The sequence below is a fragment of the Staurois parvus genome, unplaced genomic scaffold (assembly GCF_062004578.1).
Source record: "Staurois parvus isolate SC_StPar_1 unplaced genomic scaffold, SC_StPar_1.0 ptg000031l, whole genome shotgun sequence".
NCBI lineage: Eukaryota > Metazoa > Chordata > Amphibia > Anura > Ranidae > Staurois > Staurois parvus.
Window position 1 is genome coordinate 8257170 of NW_028317827.1, and position 16905 is coordinate 8274074.

At 46.5% G+C, this 16905-nt stretch overlaps 1 protein-coding gene and 1 pseudogene across 5 annotated transcripts in view; one reads left to right on the top strand and one right to left on the bottom strand.

Moving 5' to 3' along the window:
• RBMS1 (RNA binding motif single stranded interacting protein 1) overlaps window positions 1-16905 on the bottom strand; it is a 487977-nt gene that overhangs the window by 375460 nt on the left and 95612 nt on the right. The window lies entirely within an intron of this gene.
• Window positions 15983-16070, top strand: LOC149470796 (U2 spliceosomal RNA; annotated as a pseudogene).

Below are 16905 nucleotides of genomic sequence, written 5' to 3' on the forward strand. Positions count from 1 at the left end.
GCTGCACTTTCCTCTCGCTGTCACAGTGTGAGGAAAGTACTGCCGATAACTGCCAATTGTCAGAGGAGGGATCGGCACCGATCATCAGGGCACTGATGATCAATGCCCTGATGATCAGTGCCCAGCAGTGCCACCCACCAGTGCCACCCACAAGTGCCCATCAGTGTCACCCACCTGTGCCCATCAGTGCCACCCACCTGTGCCCATCAGTGCCACCCACCTGTGCCCAGCAGTGCCACCGACCAGTGCCCAGCAGTTCCACCCATCAGTGCTGCCCAGCAGTGCCACCCATCAGTGCCCAGCAGTGCCACCAGTCAGTGTCATCAGTCAGTGCCACCCATCAGTGCTGCCTATTAGTGCCCATCAGTGCAGCCTATCAGTGCCCATCATTGTTGCATATCAGTGCCAGCACATCAGTGCGGCCTATCAGTGCTGCCTATCAGTGCCCATCAGTGCCGTCTATCAGTGCCCATCATTGTTGCATATCAGTGCCAGCTCATCAGTGCCGCCTATCAGTGCCACCTCATCAGTGCCACCTATCAGTGCCCATCAGTGCTGCCTATCAGTGCCCATCAGTGTTGCCTATCAGTGCAGCCTCATCAACGTACATCAGTGAAGGAGAAAAATTACCTGTTTGCAAAATTTTATAATAGAAACAATAAAAAACTATTTCAAAATGTTTGCTTTTTCTTTGTTTATAGCACAAAAAATAAAACACCCAGCAGACGGTACATACCAGCAAAAGAAAGCTCTATTTGTGTGAAAAAAATTTATAAAAATTCCATATGGGTACACTGTTGCATAACCGCACAATTGTCATTCAAAGTGTGACAGCGCTGAAAGCTGAAAATTGGCCTAGGCAGGATGGGGGTATAAGTGCCTGGTAGGCAAGTGGTTAAAGAAACACTTTAAAAATTTGAAATACTTAAGTTAAAAAAAATTGAATACTGCCACTGATAAAAACACTCTGTACTTGTCACCATCAGCAATCTAATTCTAATGTTTCCACAGTTTTATAAAACATCAACTTTAATTTGATTCCTGGAACTGACAGATGTACCTAGTAAGTTCCATAGATATGCAGAACTGCACAAATAATGAGCTCTGCACCACATTATTTTGCAGAGGTGATGCAATGAAATACACCTTGCAGCAGTGTGTTTGATACAGAGGTTTGCTGAAAGCTATCTACCCACAAACACCATCCTTTGCAGATCTGTGGCGACAGTTACATATGTGAGCAATACTCTTGCAGTGGAAGAGCACGGTGTGGTATGGTGTAACAGTGGGGAAATGGAACAAAGTCAGCTACTGAATGAAGATCTATACAGAGCACACACGATTCTATGAATGTTGCAATATTACTTTTAACCAAGTCTGGAAAAGGAGGACAGAAGGTCACAGGGGTTTATCCGTGCACAGACAGAAAACTCTAATACTCTTTTCCCCATTATTACATGAGACGACAATGTGGGATTTGTTGTGTTTATCAACATCAGTCAAAAGATTTCAGTTATTCTGTGGCCAATTCTGATGACACTTTAATTTTACCACTGTTATTGTGAATTTTTGTTTTTGATTGAGAATTATATTTTAAATTTATAAAAATCTTTTATCACATAGGTTCCATTTATTTTATGCTTATGCAATTCTTGTTCTTTATCTAACAGTTTTTTTAGTATACAGTGCTCTGAGAAGATATTTGCCCCCTTCCTGATTTTTTACTTTTTTTGCAGATTTGTCACACTTAAATGATTCAGGTCATCAAACAAATTTTAATATTACATAAAGATAACCCGAGTAAATACAAAATGCAGTTTTTAAATGATGATTTCATTTATTAAGAGAAAAAAGCTGTGCAAACCTGCCTGGCCCAATGTGAAAGAGTAATTGCCCCCTAAACCTAATAACTGGTTCTGCCACCCTTGGCAACTGCAATTGAGCGTTTGGGCTAACTGGTATTGAGTCTTTCACATTGCTGTGGAGAAATTTTGGCCCGCTCTTCTTTGCAGAATTGTTTTAATTTAGCCAAATTGGAAGGTTTTTGAGCATGAATGGACTGCTTAAGGTCATGCCACGGCATCGCAATAGGTTTTAAGTCCGGACTTTCGACTAGGCTACCACAAAACCTTATTTTCGTGTTTTTTGTTTTTTGTTTTTTTGAGTCATTCAATGTTGGACTGCTGGTGTTTTTCAGATCATTGTCCTGCTGCATAACCCAAGTGCACTTGAGCTTGAGTTCACAAACTGATGGCAAGACATTGTCCTTCAGGATTCGTGGTTCCATCAATTATGGCAAGTTGTCCAGGTCCTGAAGCTGCAAAGCAGCCCCAGACCATCACACTACCACCACCATATTTGACTATTGGTATGATGTTCTTTTTATGAAATGCTGTGTTAGTTTTACATAAGATGTAACAGGACGCACACCTTCTAAAAAGTTAAACTTTTGTCTCATCAGTCCACAGAATATTTGCCCATTGTCTTGGGGATAATCAAGATGTTTTTTGACAAATGTGAGATGTGTTCTGTGTTCTTTTTGGTCAGCAGTGGGTTTCGCCTTGGAACTCTATCATGGATGCCATGTTTGCCCAGTCTCTTTCTTATTGTTGAATCATGAACACTGACCTTAACTGAGGCAAGTGAGGCAGTTCTTTAGATGTTGTTCTGGGTTATTTTATAATCTCTTGGATGAGTTGTTGTTGTGCTCTTGGAGTAATTTTGGTAGGCCGGGCACTCCTGGGAAGGTTCACCACTGTTCCAAGTTTTCTCCATTTGTGGATAATGGCTCTCACCGTGGTTTGCTGGGGTCCCAAAGCTTTAGAAATGGCTTTGTAACCCTATCCAGACTGATACATGTAAATTACTTTGTTTCTCATCTGTTCCTGGATTTCTTTAGATTTCAGCATGATATGTTTTTTTGCTTTTTGAGATCTTTTAGCATGCTTCACTTTGTCAGACAGCTTCTATTTAAAGTGTTACTAAACCCAGAACCCTGCATTCACTATACAGTATCTGGTCTCCCACAGTACACAGAACATGGAAATACAATTATTATAGTAGATGTAAACTGCTAAATACCTTTTCTCATCAACAGTTGGAGCACTCTTGTGACTTCTATCTGTGTCCAGCCCACCACTAACTAAAGCTTGAAGGAGGAGTTTTCCTTCTATTCTAGGAGGATGGAAATCCCTTGACCTGTCTGGACAGTGCTGATTGGCCCTGTGCTAATTACATGCACTCTCCCAAGAAAAAAAAAACCTCTCTAGTGATACACATCAAACTGAGCAAGTGCATGCCTACAGTTCAGTCTGGAGATAAGAAGTGGTCGCTTTAAAAAGGGAAGGAACAGAGAAGAAAGGATCAGACAGCATTTTTACACAATGCAGAGGATTAACCCCTTAGGTTCCACAGTGAGTATAACAAACATGTTTTACTGCATATACAGACTGAATTTACTGTTGTGGGTTTAGTATCACTAAGTGATTTCTTGATTCAACAGGTCTGGCAGTAATCAGGCCTGGGTGTGGCAAGTGAAATTTAACCCAGGTTTCCAAAAAATGTGGTTAATCACAGTTCAGTTATGATTTAGCAAGGGGGAGCAATTGCTTTTTCACATAGGGCCAAATAGGTTTGGACAGCTTTTTTCCCTCAATAATTGGAATCGTAATTTAAAATCATTGGAGTCAGTAGAAGGAATAGTGTCCCATTGTTGGTTTCAGTGGGAGGAATAGGGCTTCAAGGGCCACATAAATGCAAGCATCCAGTCCATGGACCACAGTTTGGAGATCACTGCTCTACATGTTGCATACTAGAAGACTTGCTGAAATCACTTTGCATAATGCTAAGAAGGAGGCTCGGCCTTTAGTATAATGCCTGACCAGTTCCAGTGCTGTAATAACAAACAATACATCCCTAGTATTTCATTAGACATTTCTGGTCCTTCTTTAACAGTGAAACTCCCTATCCATTAAAGTTAGGGGATGCAAGCAATCTGACCTCAAATTTTATGCAGACTTCTGGTAAATACAAGTCAATTGTAGGAGCAGGAGGTAAGAATGCTGGGAAATCCTGTCTACAGGCTGGTTTCATGGAATAGAAATCAGAGAATAATTTTCTAGTTTTAGATATTCATAATTGAGATGGAATAGCTAGAGGTGGGTAATCTAATTCAACTGGACTTGATCTGTAATGTTGAAGACATTTTGTAGATTATCCAAGCAGATTCTTCAATTCCAATGAGTGTCAGAACAGAGCATTTAGAATATCTTCAGAATTAAAGAACAAGTGCAGTTGAATGTGACAAACTACTATTAGCTCTGCCGAGACCTGGATAAATGGGAACATTTGAACAATTGAAACAATTGAAATGGAAAATAAAAATGAAATAAAATTGGAATTCCACATGAATTTTGTAGAATGCTTAAAGGGTAAGTTCACAATTTCATGAAAAAGGTGAACTAACTCAAAATATCCTGGCCACCCTTCTAGACCTTGCTGCACATAGCAGGCGTGATGACCTGTGCTGCCAGTGTAGTGGTCCGTACACTGAAATACATAGCCCCGGAGTAAGTAACCACCGTAATGCTCATAATGGCAAGAGCTTGTTGGCCAGCACAGCCAAGTGACCATGTTGATCAGGAGTCTCCAAACTTTCTGAACAAAGGGCCAGTTTACTGTCCTTCAGACTGTAGGAGGGCTTGACTGTGGCCATTGGGAGCAGAAAAGTTCAAAAGATCAGATTGAAAAAACAATGCCCAAACATTGGTGTCATTGGGAGGAATTGTGCCTCATCATTGGTGTCCCTGGGTCCCATCATTGGGTGTCATTGGGAGAAATTGTGGCCCATTATTCATGTCATTTGGAGGAACTGTACCTCATCATTGGTGCCATTGGGAGAAATTGCGGCCCTTCATTTGTGTCAGTGGGGGGGAATTATGCCACATTGTTGGTGTCAGTGGATGAAATATTGCTCCAAGGGCTGGATGAAACCAAGCAAAGGGCTATATCTGGCCCCTGAGCCACAGTTTGGAGACCACTGGTGTGGCTCAATGAGAAGCACATCTGGGGCTTCTCCTTGTGGTAAGGAGTCCCAGAAAAAAGAACTGTTTCTCATTGATCAGCATGGTCATGTGGTCATGCTGACTAGAGATGAGCGAATCGAACATGACGAAGTGGAATTCGTTCCGAATATTTGGAAAAATTCTATTCGCGACGAATCCGAAGGTTAGCAAACTTCGGATGCACGAATCGAATTTTCCCAAAAATGGCGGCGACATGTGTGGCGACAGGAGAAAATGGACAGAGAAGATGGGGCGGGGATCTCTGGGAAGGCGCGCAGACAAGGCGCGCTGACCCATAATGCATTCATGAGTCATGAATCATGACATGTGATCGCATTAGCCAATCAGCAGCCAGCCAGCACTGTGTAATGGTGGAGCTATAAATCGCGGCCATCTTAGAATTCTCCATTAGCCTCTGGTCATTCAAGAGAGACAGACCTGTCTGTATTAAGGGACAGAGTTAGGGCCACAGAGACTTTAGGGCCACAGAATCGTTACTCAGGGACACAGAATCGTTACTCAGGGACACAGAATTGTTACTCAGGGACACAGAATTGTTACACAGGGACACAGAATCGTTACTCAGGGACACAGAATCGTTACTCAGGGACACAGAATCGTTACTCAGGGACACAGAATCGTTACTCAGGGACACAGAATCGTTACTCAGGGCCACAGCTATCAAAGAATCGAAAATTTAAAGTGACATACACCCTTTTTTTTTTTGGTGGCTGTCGTGCACAGTTGGTGCTGCAGTTTGCCGATTGTGCGAAATAAACTGACTTTCTGCTTCACAACCACTATTGTACGTTCAAAGAGTTAAATCCATTTACACGCCGGCTGGCGGTAATATTTTTTGGGTGATTAGTGCATTCCAGTGACACAAACGTACAGTTTCCAGCCAACGGCAAGCTGCAATTGACCGATTGTGTACAATAAACTGACTTTCTGCTTCACAACCACTATTGTACGTTCAAAGAGTTAGATCCATTTACACGCCGGGTGGCGGTAATATTTTTTGGGTGATTAGTGCATTCCAGTGACATAAACGTACAGTTTCCAGCCAACGGCAAGCTGCAATTGACCGATTGTGCTAAATAAACTGACTTTCTGCTTCACAACCACTATTGTACGTTCAAAGAGTTAGATCCATTTACACGCCGGGTGGCGGTAATATTTTTTGGGTGATTAGTGCATTCCAGTGACATAAACGTACAGTTTCCAGCCAACGGCAAGCTGCAATTGACCAATTGTGCTAAATAAACTGACTTTCTGCTTCACAACCACTATTGTACGTTCAAAGAGTTAAATCCATATACACGCCGGGTGGCGGTAATATTTTTTGGGTGATTAGTGCATTCCAGTGACATAAACGTACAGTTTCCAGCCAACGGCAAGCTGCAATTGACCGATTGTGCTAAATAAACTGACTTTCTGCTTGACAACCACTATTGTACGTTCAAAGAGTTAAATCCATTTACACGCCGGCTGGCGGTAATATTTTTTGGGTGATTAGTGCATTCCAGTGACATAAATGTACAGTTTCCAGCCAACGGCAAGCTGCAATTGACCGATTGTGCTAAATAAACTGACTTTCTGCTTCACAACCACTATTGTACGTTCAAAGAGTTAGATCCATTTACACGCCGGGTGGCGGTAATATTTTTGGGGGGATTAGTGCATTCCAGTGACATAAACGTACAGTTTCCTGCCAACGGCAAGCTGCAATTGACCGATTGTGCTAAATAAACTGACTTTCTGCTTCACAACCACTATTGTACGTTCAAAGAGTTAGATCCATTTACACGCCGGGTGGCGGTAATATTTTTTGGGTGATTAGTGCATTCCAGTGACATAAACGTACAGTTTACAGCCAACGGCAAGCTGCAATTGACCGATTGTGCTAAATAAACTGACTTTCTGCTTCACAACCACTATTGTACGTTCAAAGAGTTAAATCCATTTACACGCCGGCTGGCGGTAATATTTTTTGGGTGATTAGTGCATTCCAGTGACACAAACGTACAGTTTCCAGCCAACGGCAAGCTGCAATTGACCGATTGTGTACAATAAACTGACTTTCTGCTTCACAACCACTATTGTACGTTCAAAGAGTTAAATCCATATACACGCCGGGTGGCGGTAATATTTTTTGGGTGATTAGTGCATTCCAGTGACATAAACGTACAGTTTACAGCCAACGGCAAGCTGCAATTGACCGATTGTGCTAAATAAACTGACTTTCTGCTTCACAACCACTATTGTACGTTCAAAGAGTTAAATCCATATACACGCCGGGTGGCGGTAATATTTTTTGGGTGATTAGTGCATTCCAGTGACCTAAACGTACAGTTTCCAGCCAACGGCAAGCTGCAATTGACCGATTGTGCTAAATAAACTGACTTTCTGCTTCACAACCACTATTGTACGTTCAAAGAGTTAGATCCATTTACACGCCGGGTGGCGGTAATATTTTTGGGGGGATTAGTGCATTCCAGTGACATAAACGTACAGTTTCCAGCCAACGGCAAGCTGCAATTGACCGATTGTGCTAAATAAACTGACTTTCTGCTTCACAACCACTATTGTACGTTCAAAGAGTTAAATCCATTTACACGCCGGCTGGCGGTAATATTTTTTGAGTGATTAGTGCATTCCAGTGACCTAAACGTACAGTTTCCAGCCAACGGCAAGCTGCAATTGACCGATTGTGCTAAATAAACTGACTTTCTGCTTGACAACCACTATTGTACGTTCAAAGAGTTAAATCCGTATACACGCCGGGTGGCGGTAATATTTTTTGGGTGATTAGTGCATTCCAATGACATAAACGTACAGTTTACAGCCAACGGCAAGCTGCAATTGACCGATTGTGCTAAATAAACTGACTTTCTGCTTCACAACCACTATTGTACGTTCAAAGAGTTAGATCCATTTACACGCCGGGTGGCGGTAATATTTTTGGGGGGATTAGTGCATTCCAGTGACATAAACGTACAGTTTCCAGCCAACGGCAAGCTGCAATTGACCGATTGTGCTAAATAAACTGACTTTCTGCTTCACAACCACTATTGTACGTTCAAAGAGTTAAATCCATTTACACGCCGGCTGGCGGTAATATTTTTTGAGTGATTAGTGCATTCCAGTGACCTAAACGTACAGTTTCCAGCCAACGGCAAGCTGCAATTGACCGATTGTGCTAAATAAACTGACTTTCTGCTTCACAACCACTATTGTACGTTCAAAGAGTTAAATCCGTTTTTATTTTTGGGGTGCTTATTGAATTAAAGAGTATGTCAGACAACACGCAGAAGAGTGGCAGAGGAGGCAATGTTTCAGGAGCGAGCAGACGTGGCAGCAGAGGAAGGGGTCGAGGCAGCACTAGTCGCAGCCAGAGGCCAGTGCTCCCGGTGTCATCCAGCGGTCGTGTCTCCACCGACAACCCTGCCATCATCGATTGGTTGACTCGGTCGTCTTCCTCTTCCCAGGTCACCTCTGACACCTACAGCCAACGGTCGGTGGGTACGTCAGACACAACCGTTAGTTGGCATGGCCCATGAGCAAGCCCACTGAAATCACGTGTCCTCGACCTGCCCCTGTCCTTTGCTGTTCCCTCACCAAGCGAAGTATCGCATGCTGTGGGCTCAGCCCCACTGTACAGTGAGGAAGAGCTAACAGAGGGCGGTCAGGAATGGGGGGAGACATCCGCCTCTTCAGCAGCCAGGCGAAGAAGTACTGGCGAGGAGAGTGGCTCGGTAGCCGGTCTAGAGACAGGTCTGTCTCCTGACCCACACGCAGCCGAGGGGGCTAGTAGTGACGCGGAGACCCTAATTGATGATGATGAGGCTGATCGCACTTGGCAGCCTCGTCGTCATCAGGCTATTGCTTCCGCATCATCAGGAGAAGAGGGTGCCAGCTTGCCAGCGAGCAAAACAGTCGGTGGGTTGCCCAGGAGGCAGCAGGGTCGCAGCAGTGTCAGTGGAGCCAAACGGCCACGGAGTAGAGCACCAGCTCCACTGCAGCCTACCACCACGGCCAGTAGTGGTGCCGGTGTGCACGGAGGAAGTAGCAGTCAGCCAGTGAGGAGTAGCGGGGGCAAAGTTTCCTACTCGGCGGTGTGGCAATTTTTCGTCAAGCCGCCCGAGGAAGTAAACGTAGCCGTATGTCGACTATGTGGCCAGAAAGTCAAGCGTGGCCAGGGGGCCAATGTTGGGACTACAGCGTTGCGTCAGCATATGCAGCGTCGCCATTCGGTGGCCTGGGAAAACCGTGATAAAGATACGGCGGTTCTGCCTGCCCCAGCCCCCGCTTCATCACCCGCTCCGTTACTTGCTCCGTCACCCGACGTCAATCGCCCTCTATCAGCCAGTCAAGGCTCCAACACCTCTGCTGAGGGGAGTTGTCGCTCGTTGGCATCTTCCGCTCGTTCAGATGCTCCTTCTCCTGCTACTCCTCTTCACGGATTCCGTCAGCAGTCTTTCTTGGAATCCGTTTCCAAGAGACAACAGTTTGCGAGCACGCACCCGACGGTGCAGAAGCTGAACGTCCTCCTGTCCAAGTTGCTGGTGCTGCAGTCCCTCCCTTTCCAAGTGGTGGACTCAGCACCTTTCCGAGAAATGATGGCTTGTGCCGAGCCGCGGTGGAGAGTGCCAAGCCGGCATTTCTTCGCCAAAAAGGCAGTGCCAGCCCTGCATTCACATGTAGAAGAGATGGTGGGCCAGTCTTTGAGCATGTCGGTCTCTGCCAAAGTGCACGGCAGCGCCGACGTGTGGAGCTGTAACTACGGTCAGGGACAGTACATGTCATTTACGGCCCACTGGGTGAACGTGGTGCCGGCACAGCCGCACCAGCAACTTGGACAGGTCACGCCGCTTTTGCCTCCACGTTTGCACGTCCTTGGTCCAGCAAAGATGCTCGCCTCTACCACCTCTTCTTCCGCCGTGTCCTCAGCCGCCACCCCCGTGCCAAGTCCCATTACCCGACCGGCATATCACATGTGCAGGGTGCAACGGTGTCACGCTGTGCTGCACTTGGTATGCCTTGGTGAACGTAGTCACATAGGGGAGGAACTTCTGAGTGTAATGAACAGAGAAATCGACAGATGGCTGTCTCCGCGCAAACTGAAAATCGGAACCATGTTGACCGACAACGGAAAGAACATGGTGTCTGCTCTGCGTCAAGGAAGGTTGTGCCATGCGCCATGCATGGCTCACGTGTTCAATCTGGTTGTCAAGCGGTTCCTAAAATCCACCATCCCACTGCAAGACATCCTTAAAATGTCACGTAAACTTTGCATGCATTTCAGCCATTCCTACACCGCAAAGCACACCCTCCTTGAGCTGCAGCGGCAGAACGGAATTCCACAGCATCGCCTGATCTGCGACGTTGCAACAAGGTGGAATTCAACCCTACATATGTTAGACCGCCTTTACGAACAGCGAAAGGCCATCACTGATTTCCTGATGTTACAAGCGGATAAAGGTACTCCCTGTGTAACTTAGATGTCAGCCATTGGCAGCTCATGCGTGACACCTGCCGCTTGCTCAGGCCCTTTGAGGAGGCCACGCTATTCGTGAGTCGGCAGGACTATGGGATGAACGACGTCATTCCTCTGTTGCACGTCCTGGAACAAATGCTGTTAACAATGGCTGGTCAGGGTGCGGTAGACGTGGCGCACAGATCTCAACACCACATGACCCCTGTGGGGGCAGGACAGGAAGAAGAGGAGGAGGTAGAGGAGGACATTGGTGCTCAGGAATTATTGAGTGAAATGGGTGGTTTTTCCACTCAGCGGACAGGAGTGGAGGAGCAGGAGCATCTGGTAGAGGAGGAGGAGGAGACAGAGGACCCAGACGCACCGTGGCAGTATGCTGTGGAGATGGAGGCAGGGAGTCCCTCGCATTCCTTGGCACAAATGGCCCATAGCATGCTCGGTTGCTTGCGTAGCGACAGCCGAATAATAACCATCAGACAGAGGGATGACTTTTGGCTGTCCACCTTGTTGGACCCTCGCTACCGTTCAAAAATGGTGGCCTTTTTCACACCTGCTGAGAGGGAGGCCAAAATAAAGTACTATAAAAACCACCTATGTAGTCAGTTGGTCTCTGCCTTTCTGCGCCAACGTCCATCCTCAGACACTGTGGGCCCTGTGCGCTCGCGTTCCGCTGCATGGCAGCAGGGGAGGGGTGGGGTGGTAGGAGCAGTGGCAGCTCCACCAGCAGCGGCTGCCTCAGTCTGCAGTCGATGATGAGTAGCTTTCTTCACCAGCACAGTGAGGAAACTACTAACCAGCCGCAGCAGCAGCAGCAGCAGCATCAGGTGGACCTGGAGCAGGACCTCAAACAACAGGCTTGGGCCTACTTGGACAGCACCCTGCCAACCGAGGTAAACAATCCCCTTGACTACTGGGCAACGAAACTTGACCTTTGGCCCCAACTAGCTGAATTTGCCCTTGAAAGGCTGTCATGCCCGGCCAGTAGCGTGGCATCGGAGCGCGTTTAGTGCGGCAGGAGGTATTGTAACTCCGCGGAGGACACGACTGTCCACCCAAAGTGTGGAGAGACTCACGTTTGTGAAAATGAATCAGGCGTGGATTAGTCTGGATTTCAAACCACCAGTTCCTGACACAACTGACCTAATAACCTAGCCGTTCAGGCCGCTCCCTGAACACCTCGGGAATTGCTTTGTATATCTGTCGCCTTAGAGGCCGCTGTCTGAACAGCTCATGAATTGCTTTCTATATGTGTCGCCTTTGAGGCCGCTGGCTGGACAGCTGATGAATTGATTTGTATATATGTACTTATTGTCCGCTGTCCGGACAGCTCATGAATTACTTTTTGTATATAGCCTTCCAAACCACTCTCAGAATAAGTCATGATATTCATGCTGTGTATAGACTTATAGGCCAATGGTCAATCAAGTCATGATTGTTATAGTGTGTATAGCCTTATAGGCCGCTGTCTTTACAACTTTATAATTCCATGCAGTATATAGCCCTATCGGCCACTTTCTGGCATCCAGTTGCTGTAGCCCCCATCACCACACTGTGCCACGGGCCCCTGTACCGCCTTCTCATACTGCTGCCAGATCCATCCTCTGCCACGTGCGTCTTTGTCGTCTGCTCACGCTGCTGGGTTCCAGTTTTTAACCTAGGCCTGTGTATGGCTTCCGAATACTGCTGCCTCCACCGCCACCCTGCGCCATGTGCCTCTGTCGTCTGCTCACGCTGCTGACGGCTTCCGCTTTTTAACCTAGGCCTGTGTATGGCTTCCGAATACTGCTGCCTCCACCGCCACCCTGCGCCATGTGCCTCTGTCGTCTGCTCACGCTGCTGACGGCTTCCGCTTTTTAAACTAGTCCTGTGTATGTCTTCCGAATACTGCTGCCTCCACCGCCACCCTGCGCCATATGCCACTTTCAGGTCTCCTTACACTGTTGGTGGGTTCCATTTTGTGATAGGGTGCTGTATGGCCTTCCATTGCTGCTGCCTCCACCGCCACCCTGCGCCATGTGCCTCTGTCGTCTGCTCACGCTGCTGACGGCTTCCGCTTTTTAACCGAGGCCTGTGTTTGGCTTCCGAATACTGCTGCATCCACCGCCACCCTGTGCCATGTGTCTCTGTCGTCTGCTCACGCTGCTGACGGCTTCCGCTTTTTAACCGAGGCCTGTGTTTGGCTTCCGAATACTGCTGCATCCACCGCCACCCTGCGCCATGTGTCTCTGTCGTCTGCTCACGCTGCTGACGGCTTCCGCTTTTTAACCTAGGCCTGTGTATGGCTTCCGAATACTGCTGCCTCCACCGCCACCCTGCGCCATGTGCCTCTGTCGTCTGCTCACGCTGCTGACGGCTTTCGCTTTTTAACCGAGGCCTGTGTTTGGCTTCCGAATACTGCTGCATCCACCGCCACCCTGCGCCATGTGTCTCTGTCGTCTGCTCACGCTGCTGACGGCTTCCGCTTTTTAACCTAGGCCTGTGTATGGCTTCCGAATACTGCTGCCTCCACCGCCACCCTGCGCCATGTGCCACTTTCAGGTCTCCTTACACTGTTGGTGGGTTCCATTTTGTGATAGGGTGCTGTATGGCCTTCCATTGCTACTGCCTCCACTGCCACCCTGCGCCATGTGTCTCTGTCGTCTGCTCACGCTGCTGATGGCTTCCGCTTTTTAACCGAGGCCTGTGTTTGGCTTCCGAATACTGCTGCATCCACCGCCACCCTGCGCCATGTGTCTCTGTCGTCTGCTCACGCTGCTGACGGCTTCCGCTTTTTAACCTAGGCCTGTGTATGTCTTCCGAATACTACTGCCTCCACCGCCACCCTGCGCCATGTGCCACTTTCAGGTCTCCTTACACTGTTGGTGGGTTCCATTTTGTGATAGGGTGCTGTATGGCCTTCCATTGCTGCTGCCTCCACCGCCACCCTGCGCCATGTGCCTCTGTCGTCTGCTCACGCTGCTGACGGCTTCCGCTTTTTAACCGAGGCCTGTGTTTGGCTTCCGAATACTGCTGCATCCACCGCCACCCTGCGCCATGTGTCTCTGTCGTCTGCTCACGCTGCTGACGGCTTCCGCTTTTTAACCTAGGCCTGTGTATGGCCTTCAATTGAAGCTGCTTCTGCTCCGCCACTCTGCCATTGGACTCTTGATAGTCGTCTCCCCACGCTGCTGCTGGGGGGACTTTTTAACATAGGCCTCTGTATGGCCTTCAATTTTAGCTGCTTACGCTCCGCCACTCTGCCATGGGCCCCTGTACCGACTCCTCATGCTGCTGCCAGGCCCGTAATCTGTCATGGGCCCCTGTACCGCCTCCTCATGCTGCTGCCAGGTCCAGAGTGTGTCATGGGTCCCTGTACGGCCTCCCATTGCTGCTGTCTCCATCGCCACACTCTGCCATGTGCCACTTTCAGGTCTCCTCACACTGCTGGTGGGTTCCATTTTGTCATAGGGTGCTGTATGGCCTCCCATTGCTGCTGCCTCCACCGCCACACTGTGGCTCCACACTCTGGTTATGCCCCGTGACTGCCCAAATGAGTGAAGTGTGCGGTGATTCTAAAATCGACGGCACTCATCTGCATGTCATACTGACTGACAGTATTATTTCTCTTCCCCAGCAGACTCCAAGGGCATTTAAATTAAAGGTACAGTGTTCTGCACTAATATAAAGGCTCTCTGAAGCCTAGAAACACCCTTTTTATAAGTTAAATTCGCAGCGAATATATTCGGCACGAAGCGAATTTAATCTGCGAATTCGGCGAATCAGCCGAACCGAATTTTTGAATAATTCGCTCATCTCTAATGCTGACCAATAAGCACTGGTAATATGGTCATGCTGACCAGTAAGCATTTACCATTATGATGGATCAACATCTTGTTGGACAGCAAATGTGATGAGTAGTTTCATTGGCAAATAAGAAGTCATAAACAGCAGGAAGTGCAGTCTATATGACATCCAGAATGTTTGGTTGAAATTTTCTTAACAAAGCACCCTGGGATTTAGTTTATGGGAAAGATGCTCTAAAAAGCACATAATAATATGCATGCAAGCACTTGCAAAGCAGGGAACAAAAATATTTTTAGTAAAAAGCAGCACATAATACACATATTAACACTTGTTAGGCACACACTTAACCCCTTGATTACCAGAGATGTTAACCCCTTCCCAACCAGTGTCATTAGTACAGTGACAGTGTATAGTATTCTCACTGATCACTATATTAGTGTCACTGGTGAAGTCAGTGTCAGTCAGTTCCCACCCAGTGTCAGTTAGTGCCAAATAGCCAACCGCATTATCACAGTTCCACTATAAGTTGCTGATCATCGCCATTAGTAGTAAAAAAAACAAATCCCATTATATATACACCATAGTTTGGAGACACTATACCTTTCACGCAAACCAATCAATATACATTTATTGGGATTTTTTTTTTACCAAAGACATGTAGCAGAATATACTTTGGCCTAAATATATGAAGAAATTAGATTTTTTACATTTTTTAATTGGATATGTTTTGAAATATATATATATATATATTTTCATTTATATAATAAAAAATAAAAAATCCAGTAGTGATCAAATGCAACCAAAAAAGCTCTATTTGTGTGAAAACAATTCTATAAATTTTGTTTAGGTACAATGTTGCATGACTGCGCAATTACCAGATAAAGTATTGCCGTGCTAAACAGCAAAAAAATGACCTGGTCATGAAGGGGGTAAAACCTTCCGCAGCTGAAGAGGTTAAAGGAAAACAGTTGTTGGCCTTGCTAATATATATTTTTAATTTACTAGACATTTCTGTAACATGGGGGGGGGAAACTCCCATAACTCAAAAGACTTTTTCTACTTTTGTACTAAAGCTAAAAGAAAGGTATCATTTAGATCTATCCATAGCAATTAATCAGATCCCAGCTGTCATTTTTCTAGTTGTGGGTGGAAGATGAAACCTATCACCTGATTGGTTGTGATAGACTTCTTTCTTTCTTCTTTCCAGTGTCTATGTATCAACCCCAAGTTGCTCCGCATGAATGATGGCAGTAACAGAGAGAGCAAACAACGAACATGTCCGCAATATAATTCCAAATCCAGTACAATTAAAAAAACAAAACAAATGCAAGTCTTCTCAGTAATTATTCAAAAGATGTATGCGATTCTAATCAAATAATGCTGTTTATTTTCCTCGTTTGTTTTGCTTATACCTTGTAAGGTTGGTTTATTTTAGGGTTCATGGTTAATTTGTGTAAATATTTAGATTGCTCCTGCTCCTACTGACAGTCAGGTTAATGTGTAAATGAGGTTTAGCGTGAAGACGTTCTGCGAGTTCAGATCATTAGGAACAAATGTGGTTTCTGAAGGTGGGAAGGATGTAAAAGTAGTCTTATATTTATTGAAAGGTACACTCAAGTCAAACATTATACATTTAGATTGAATTGCTTCCTGGCCTTTTGGTTAAGATCAAGTGTAGTATCTGTTCTTATCAGTTGTCCCGGATAGAACCCTGGCTCCCGTCGCCAACTGGGGAGTCAGTTAGTAATCCCGGATGTAATTAGGTGGGAATGGTGAGAGTGGTGGGGGAGCCTTTTCCTTCTGGGTTGATTCTGGCCTGGTGCACCAGGCTTGTCCCCAGTTGTAGGCAAGGCTCTCCCTAAACTTTCTAAGTTCTGATGCCTTTCTGGTAGGGATGGGGCTGAGAAAGAAGCCCGCGGTGTATGTGCCCCTGGAGTGGCAGTCCAGGGGTGCTGAAATTCTCACAGTGAGGAAGCTTACTTTGAGTTTTAGGCACCGTGGTCACTACACCAGTCACAATTTTTTTTTGCACCTGCCTCTAGAGCCAGGCCTTTTGGCCAGGACTGGAGGAATTTTTTATTCCTGGCCAAGTGACCCGCCATAGTTCTACACTATGGCACAGAAAGCACTTATCCACTTCCCCTTTCCCTTTTTTTAATGTATGTTTGTCACTTGCACTTTTGCACAGCACAGTACGCACTTTTTCACTTTCCTGATTAATAGGGTGTAGGTCCTCAGGCCTGCCCTGAAAGTCTTGGGGCGAGGGAGGCATGTGACCTTTTGTTCAGAGTTTCCTGCTCTCCTTAAGGGGGAGTCCCACTACATACTTGGGGTGGCCTTGCTTTGGCAGGCCTCCAGAAGAAAGGGGTCCACTTGGTTTCGGCCAGGTGGACCAGTGAGTGCCTCAGTACTTGTCAGGAGCGTTGCGCTCCATGGGATCAGGTCTAGGGCCCTTTCTCTTTGGAGGAGGGCTAGACGTACACCCTGTGCACTTTTTTGTGTGCTTCTCTTTTGTGTGCTCCCTTTTGTGTGCTCACTTTTTTTTGCACTGGGTGCTAGTTTTGT